Source organism: Mytilus californianus, unplaced genomic scaffold, assembly GCF_021869535.1.
Source record: "Mytilus californianus isolate M0D057914Y unplaced genomic scaffold, xbMytCali1.0.p SCAF_72, whole genome shotgun sequence".
Taxonomy (NCBI): Eukaryota; Metazoa; Mollusca; class Bivalvia; order Mytilida; family Mytilidae; genus Mytilus; species Mytilus californianus.
In genome coordinates this window covers 512595-521732 of record NW_026262726.1, presented here as the reverse complement: position 1 = coordinate 521732, position 9138 = coordinate 512595, and the positions used below count along the sequence as shown (strand labels likewise).

General features: G+C 33.4%; 1 long non-coding RNA gene across 1 annotated transcript; it reads right to left on the bottom strand.

The window, feature by feature from the left end:
- Nucleotides 1-1859: 1859 nt before the first annotated feature.
- Nucleotides 1860-3640, bottom strand: LOC127710352 (uncharacterized). Its single transcript, XR_007986149.1, has 3 exons — nucleotides 3571-3640; nucleotides 2796-2973; nucleotides 1860-1924 (listed from the first exon to the last, which is right to left on the bottom strand). It is a non-coding gene; the product is annotated as an uncharacterized LOC127710352 (long non-coding RNA).
- Nucleotides 3641-9138: the final 5498 nt, after the last annotated feature.

The window sequence follows — 9138 nt, the reverse complement described above, 5'->3', positions numbered from 1 at the left end:
GTTTACTCAGGACAAAAATTTCAGTCCCAAGGCTGTTCAGTTTAGACAGATTTCACTGTATACGTAAACAGACTGTAAATCAATTATAATGAACATATGGTTAGCATTTCTAAGATAACCCGTATGAAAAACATGACACGTACTCCAGCCGGACAGTAGCCGTACTGTAGCCGTACTGAGAACCGTACTTATAATATTCGTTTGGACTTTTCTTTGAATTGCTTATAATAGATACCCCGGCTGGACTTTCAGCGAAATTAGCCGTAAACCGGCTCGAAATATTTAAATTAGCAGGAGTCCGGTTCATAAAGTCCAGCTGGACTTTAATAAAAGTACGTCTGAAAAAAAAATCCAGCCGGCATTTCTGGCAAAAATATGGACTCTATAAAGTTCAGCTGGACTTTACAAAGTCCGGCTGAACTTTCAAAAGTCCAGCTGAACTCTATAAAGTCCAGCTGGACTTCAAAAAGTGCAGTTTGACTTTTAAATATGATTTCAGCAGGGACGAATCCAGCCATTTTCAAAAGGGGGGTTCCTAACTCAGGATAGGGGGGGGGGGGGGTCCAACCATATGTCCCTATTCACATGCATTGATCGTCAAAATAATGGGGGGTTCCAACCCCCAGAACCCTCCCCTTGGATCCGCCACTGCTCTGTTTTTCTTCAGATGGTTGATTCTTCTGATTTGATTTACATCATGCATCCCTTGCTATAATCTGAAAATACAAAAGAAAACAGATGACATTATAAATATATACTGGTTATTTCTTTTTCTTTTTTGTACTGTCTTACTGGCAAAACCAAGATTAAAAAAAATGGGGAATTGAGAAGCTAACTGCTAACTTCTAAAAATTTGTGGCTATAATAGCCTAAATAATTTTAAAGTGGCTAAAAATAAAATAAAGTTGGCTTTGAAAATTACTTAAAGTGTAGAAATAAAAAAACTTTCAAAACAACTCAAATAATAACCATTCCTTAATACAGAGGGAATAAAAAATATAACAATACATTTTTTAACATAACAATTCAAAACAGGAAGTGACAGTGACATAACAGACAAGATGAAAATTATTGCATGAATATAAATATTTGATGCAGGTTTTTTATTCTTTTTACTCTTCAAAAATAAGAATTAAGCTCAAGTTTCTAATTGATGTTAAAGAATGAATGATAATTATTAATTTTATGAATTCATCTAACTAAATATAAATATACTAGAAAATGTATAAATTTAACCTGTAACAGATGTTGCTAGTGTTTTTTTATGAAAAAAGTAGAAATGTTAAATAATTGTTGTATTAAACATATTAACTTGGATATAATTCAATCAAAAGTCACCAAAATTAAATTGATCTTTCCATCAACAGTCTATGTTAAATATTCCATAATGGAATTGAAAATCTAGGGAAAGTATCACATCTTATAGTTTGAACTAAAACTATATTGCAAAAAATTATTTTATCATTATTATTACTTGCAAACTTTCATTTTTAACTGTTTTACATTTTGAAAGAATTGTTCCTTTCAAAAAACAGAATCTATTGTGGCAAACTTTTTATTTCTGTATATATATAAGGGTATAAGATTTGGGTAATGAAAATGTTTTAAGTCTAAATTCCTGCTCATAAATGAATGTAAAATTTTCTAAGACAAAAATCCTGCTGATCATTCTACAGAAAGGAATGAATTTCCTCAAAAGTCCAGCCGTGTTTATTTTCTTGTCAGCATTACAAAAAGTGCGGTTGGACTTTTAAGAAAATACCGGCTGGCAAATAACCCAAGTATCAGAAAAAGTACGTGTACGGATCATGTCAGACTGGACTTTTCAAAGTCAGACTGGAATACGTCTCTGTCTAAAGAGAATTTCTAAAAACTCCCTCCTTAAACCACCCTCATCCTGGCCACTTTCATTCCTGAATTCAACCTGAAAAAATACATTCTGCATAAATATTTATGAACCGATAATCAATGATACATTTGTGCAATGTTGAGGAATTATATTAATAGTAAACATTAATGGGTGAAATCCCTTTTAAATATGGACATGCATTTTGCAGGTTATTTTAACAAGGCATTTTGACCAAAATGAACATTGTTTTACCTACTTGTCAAATTGATAACAAGTTTGGGATAAATAGTGCTTACAAGTCCTCAACATGATTAAAATTGAAGGTAATATAAAACATAGATCCAAGCGAGCGGCTGACTCACAAATATCCCCATTTTGCACACAGTTGTTTGCATCTTACAATAACACTACTGCGTTATAGACCAACAAAAATCAATCCCATAGACCCTGAATGCCACGAAACTCATTTAGGGGGGTTATCAATACCAACCTTCATGTATAGTACACCCAATTTGGATCCCTATAAGATATGAGTGTCATTAAAATCCATTCGGTAGTTTCATAGTATCACTGTAGGTTACCGCCCATACCAACCTGTAGTAAACCCAATTGGGACCCCCTTTTAAAATCTATCAAGACCCTCCAAGGAAAATATAAATGCATGGTGAACAACTTCAATCTATGTAGACTAACTTTATATGAGCATAATTAAAATCCATTCAGTAGTTTCATCTGTGAAATATTGTCTATATACAGACAAAATTTCACAATGAAAATTTGTCCTTCTCTGGACATTTTTTCATAGATCAGGACAATATTTCATGATACACAGTCATGAAATATTGTATTGGTGGACAATATTTCATAGGACAATATTTTGCTTTACATGAACGTTCTTTGGGAAGTCAGCATTTAAATGAAAAAAAAATATGATCTAAAGAAATACCTTTAACAGTTTTCTGACATCAAAACTAGATCTCTGAAAACATCGTAGAGAATGTTCCCATAGTGATTCTGGTCTTCTGCTTACTTTAATTGTTTGGAAATTGTCAAGGTCTATTAATTCCAACTTCTATTCTAGTATGGTGTCCCTGATATCACATGATTCTCTAACAGGAGGAGGTCTGCATATACAATATAGACATTGCGCTATTTATTGATAAAGTTATATGATCATGAAGCACACTTAAAGAATATATCTTCCTCTTAAAAATTACAAAAAGATAGATAAGGTTCATATTTATGTAGATAAGCAAACTGTATATTTTTTGGAAGAATTCCAAAAATATAATGTCAAACTCATCTTTCATGAGGCTATAGTTAAAATTTAAGGCCATTTTGCTGAAAAATAAAGCTGTTTTAGTCTTTTAAGGAAATTTCTTTTTTTAGTTACTTAGCAGCTGCCATCTTTGACCACCAAAGAACCATTCATAACAAGTTTGGTTCCAATTGACCTTGTGGTTTCAAAAAAGTCAATTAAAAAAAAAATCTATCATGCACTTATAAAAATGATCCAGAGTGTATAACAAAAAATATTTTTGCCAAAATATGTTTTGTATAGGAAAATATGCAATTTGTTAAAATACTTTATCCTCTAGCTTTATCTGTTTTTATAAAAAACAAAAACAAAAAAACACGTGAAATGAGCTTAATAAATGTTGACGGAAAATTCAAACTTTCACATATCTGTAATGTCATTATACAATGTACTGGTGTCTTACAAATCAGTTTCCATTGGTTCTTCTTCAGAACTTTCTCTCTCATCTGGCGATTCTAGTGATGACATCAACTCATTATAGCTTCTGCAATATAGTTTTAATGGCAATTTACCAATGTGTTTTATACATTTTGCCTTACATTTTTTACCTCAAGCCAAGCAAAGTGGTCATGTAAAGACGGTGTATATTCCATTAACAGCTTTTACAGGACTTGAATTAATGAAAAGACTATACTGTTGGCTTTGTCAGTATTATTTATTTAAATTAGTATTGTATTGAGTCTATAACTAAGTTCTACATCAATGTTATTTGAACTAGAATGCATTACATTAACTTATAGTGTTTACATCATGCTGCATAGATGTATTTGAACTATAATGCATTTGAAGTATTTAAAGTTATAAGAAATTACAATGAACCAAAATGTTGTTGGTAAGATATATTCATTACACAGCCAAGAAGTGACCTATAATATGGTTTATCGCTATTTTACGAAATTTTCCTTTGATCTTCCTGACTGATAATTGCCTCTCTCAACGGAGTCGAGTGATATGAAACGGAGTCGAGTGATAGGAAAATTATCGCTAGAAACTAAGGGGGCACGTGGCGTTGCTAATGAAATTGACATGAAATTGACAACGTCGTCATAGGTAAAATAGCGATAAACAGATTATCACCGGCTCAAGCGAGAAAACCAATCTCGTTGAGTTGATCAACGATAATCTATAAATATACACTAGCTGTCAGTAAATTTCATATGGGGACTGGAGTGATGATAATCATGTGAAAATGGTGTATATACCATTCACAGTTTAAGTATGTAAATGTAAATAAACTTATAAAAAATGCTTATTACCACAAAATACAGATCAAGTATGAATTCTAGTTGTGTCACTTTAACCGTTCTAGAGTCATTATTGAAACGTATCTAGGGCATCTATGTGTTTTGTTTGTCGACATAAAACAGCATATTTTTGTCGACATAATCATTTTTTTCGCAACAACTCGAGTTAAAAAAATGCACTAAAACGTAAAATGTGTAGATTTCACGACATAATTTATGTCGTAATGTTTACGTCAAAGATATATGTTGATATAATTCATATCGATTTTCTATAAAGAAATACGATTTAAATTTTTTATGTCGATATAACTTATATTGATTTGTCATAAACAAGTGAAGTGATCGATATAAAAGATGTCAACACAATGCTATAATATAAACTATGTCGATAAAATTTATCTGCATTATCGACATAAAAATATCGAAATGTTGCAAACAGAAAGTGTTGTCGATTTCTTCTATGTCGCTAAAACGTAAATAAGTCACCTTTTCGTCATTAATATTTATTCTATTTGACCAAAGAATCGTTGGAAAGTAAGACTGAGAGAGGTTGTCACACTCTTCAAGAAGACACAGGCGAAAGCAGGTGAGTTTGTCTACTGCAAAAAATATTGTACACATTCTTCATAATATTACAGATTGTACTAACGGTTTAATATTTGTTGATCTTGATGCAAATTAGTAAAAAGGGGGTTTAGGATAATCTGAAGTATTTTGCAGCCCTTTTGTTTTTTTAAGGTGGCCATTTTGAATTTAATATGGCAGCCAAGATATAAAATTGATCCGATAGGGACAAAATTTGGTTTTCAAGTAGATTATGATGTGGTGATTGCATTTCTGTCATTGAACTGTTGTTTTTCATAATGGCGGCAATTTCAACGATGAATGAATCAAGCTCCTTGGAGCCTCTAGATTTAGCTCACCTGACCAGAAGGGTCATGTAAGCTATTGTCATCACTTGGTATCCGTTGTCTGTAAAAAATATTTTCGTCCGTAATCACTGAAGGGATCGCTTTGAAACTTTACACACTTCCTCTTTAGGGTGTCCCCTACCAAGTTTGTGTTTATGACTGGCAATCAACCGACTAATGCCGCCATATCTGAAAATAGAACATGGGTTCCTTCCGTAATGCGTTTTGTTATAGTCAATAACTCACCAACTACAGGTCATAGAGGTATAATATTTGATTAGTGGATACATCTTGAGTTATAGTCCACAATGGTTCCATAATAAGGTCACCTTGATCTACATTTTCCACATGAACGACTTAGCTTTATTTTTAAGTTAAGATCCATTTCTAAGCAGCCTTAAGTTATGGAGGGATGATATTTGGTCAATGGAAACATCTTAGGTAGTAACCAACATCAAAACCAGAAACAGGTAGCCTTGACCTTCATTTTCTGCATGACCAACTTAAGTTTTAAATTATGGTCAAAACATTATCTCAGCAACCTCAAGTCATAGAAGGATGATATTTGGTCAGTGGATACATCTTTTGTAGTAGTCAACATGTGTACCAGAATCAGGTCACCAAGACCAACATTTATTTGCATGAATGACTGGTTTATATAATTTTACCAAATAAGTCAGGTGAGTGATTCAGGCACCTGAGAAAATCTAGTTGGTTAATACTGTAGTTTTCTGTTTTTCAGGTACCATATGGTAACTGTGGTGTAAACTGTTGTTAAATTTTCATAGGGTTATAATTAAAGCACTTTTCATAATACCAAGAGTTATATAGTGTCGTTTGACAATCACAAAGACAATGACAAATATACTGTAAAATTATATAATTGATTGAAAAATAGTTATGTTATATTTTTAACAGCGTCCAAGTTTTGAGATAGAAAAGGACCACTCATGGTATACTCTAGTACCATCTGGGATCCATCTACTAAGGACAACATAAACAAATTAGAAGCTATACAACGCAGATGCGCACGATTTGTACTTAATGATTATAGAAGAACAAGTAGCGTAACATCAATGCTACAGGCACTAAACTGGAAGACGCTACAGGAAAGGAGAGCTCAATGTAAGGTCATCATGTTTTATAGAGTAGTGCACGAACTGATTGCCATACCAACTACAAATCTACAGCCAGTAACATCAACAGTAAGAGGACACAAAGAACGATTCCTCGTTCCTTTTGCCAGGACTCAAGTATATCGATACTCGTTTTTCCCAGATACCATCAGAATCTGGAATGGACTGCCACAACACTTAGTAATCTGTACAACCCTTGAATCATACAAAAGGGGTGTGCAAGTGGTCCAGCTTCGATAGATGTACAACCTTGTTTTTATCGTTATTTTAAAGAAGCACCATTTTCACTGTAGATAATTCGCACTTACCCGCACATTTGTTCTCACATCGAACATGTACATAAAACAGTACGATAATACTCCCATGGGAGGCCTGTACTATAAAGGAAGAAGGAGAAGGCAAAATGGCTGCTATGCAAATTAGCAAATTACCCCAAATTTTGCCATTTGAAGAATCACGGTAAAATGTTAACCAATTTGACGCTAACGGTAGCCGAAAATGACCATTTGACGCCCGACGGTAAAGGGCATTCCTACCCTCCTTATTCAATCAATTAGAAACACAACTTATTAAAAATTATGATTTCAGTCTACGATTATGTCTGGCAATTAGTTCAACGAAAGAAAGAAGACGTAGATACTCTTTCAGAATGGATTAAGGTAGTGAGGTCGTTGATACAAATCAAAATAAAAAAAAAAATGAATGGGTCTATGAATACAGATGCTTTGAAAATCTTTAAGACCGAAGTGTTGCAAAGCACCTTTCCTACCGCCATGAAAAAATATGTTGTTGTACCCGAGGATAAGCCCCAAAAACATCGTTTTTGTGTGCAAATCACACTATATAAACAGCTGTCAAATGAAGTAAAGGGAAGGATTGTGCCTGATATTCATATGATGAAGACATAATCTTTCAATCAGTTTAATTGAAGTCTGGAGCTGGCATGTCATTTAACTGCGAGTAGTCTGTTGTTATTTATGTATTATTGTTATTTTGTTTATTTTCTTTGGTTACATCTCCTGACATCAGACTCGGACTTCTCTTGAACTGAATTTTAATGTGCGTATTGTTATGCGTTTACTTTTCTACATTGGCTAGAGGTATAGGGGGAGGGTTGAGATCTCATAAACATGTTTAACCCCGCCGCATTTTTGCGCCTGTCCCTAGTCAGGAGCTTCTAGCCTTTGAGAGTCTTGTATTATTTGTAATTTTAGTTTCTTGTGTACAATTTGGAGTTTAGTATGGCGTTCATTATCACTGAACTAGTATATATATTTGTTTAGGGGCCAGCTGAAGGACGCCTCCGGGTGCGGGAATTTATCGCTGAATTGGAGACCTGTTGGTGACCTTCTGCTGTTGTCTGTTCTGTGGTCGGGTTGTTGTCTCTTTGACACATTCCCCATTTCCATTCTCAATTTTAGGTATTGACAATTCAATAGCCCCACGACACTTTCAGTTCATTTTCGATCTATGAGTTTGACTGTCCCTCTGGTATCTTTCGCCCCTCTTTAACCAAGGAGGTAATCAAGGATAATCATATGTCTGTTCTATGTTCCTTTGGGATTTATATCAAAGATGAAGAACTGGATCTTCGATCATTGTATTAGACACCTTTATAATTACATAAGTGTTCTTACAAACAACGTTATAATGCTTGGTCTTCCAAGGGGGAACCTCTTTCTAAATTGGTAACATCAATTTTATCAGTAATCAAAGCCGGGCTTCAAAGTTATAGTGAAACTGCATATTCTAGAGGCGTTGTGAATCGGATACTTGTGGATACCAAAAAGTTCGAAAGATCTGTTAGAGTCCATATAAGCTTAGACTTGCAATAGTATTAAAACTTTTGACTTTTCTATACTTTACACAAGTATTCTCCTTTCCAATCTATAGAAACAAATTTAAAGAGTTGGTCCTGCTTTAATTTATAAAAAAGAATGGCCAACGTAGATACAATTATTTTGTCTTAAGGAGGGATTAATCGTACTTTGTAAAAATCACTATGATTCAAATTCTCTGAAAGTAACATTATCAAAATGTTTGATTTCTTGATTGCATCATAATTGTTACGTTTAGAGGACGATGGTGTTTATCAAGATACCACATATACAGTTATGTCTACCTAATAGCTCGACTTGCATTTAGAAATTGAAAATAAGGGTCGGTTGAGAACAAGACTTTAAGACAAAAGAGATGATTCAAGCTTTCCAATTGTGAACTTTTCAATCGCGTACAAACAAAGCACTAAGTCCTGGTCTAAGATTACTCGAATCTACGTATACTTAAAGCTTGTTCAACGCTAATTTCATCTAATAGATATCCCATTTTTTATTTTGAGTTAGACAAAAGTACTAAACAGAACACATCCAATGGATTTATTGTAAAGACGTCTTAAATAGTTTGAGAAAAGCAAGACTTTGTGCAATGTCAAAATATGACCAATAGGATGTAGAAACATAAGTACATATAACTGTATACAATACATATTTTGATGAGTCATGCTTTAATCAATTAAACACACAAATTCAATATTTGAATATTTGACTACAGTGTTACATTGATACACTTTAAAACAAGGTTAATTTAAAGGATACATAAGTTAACATATATCGTATCTAAATTGACGGGATCTGTAAACAACATAAACCATAACTTTTAGATGTGATATCCAGTTTGAAAT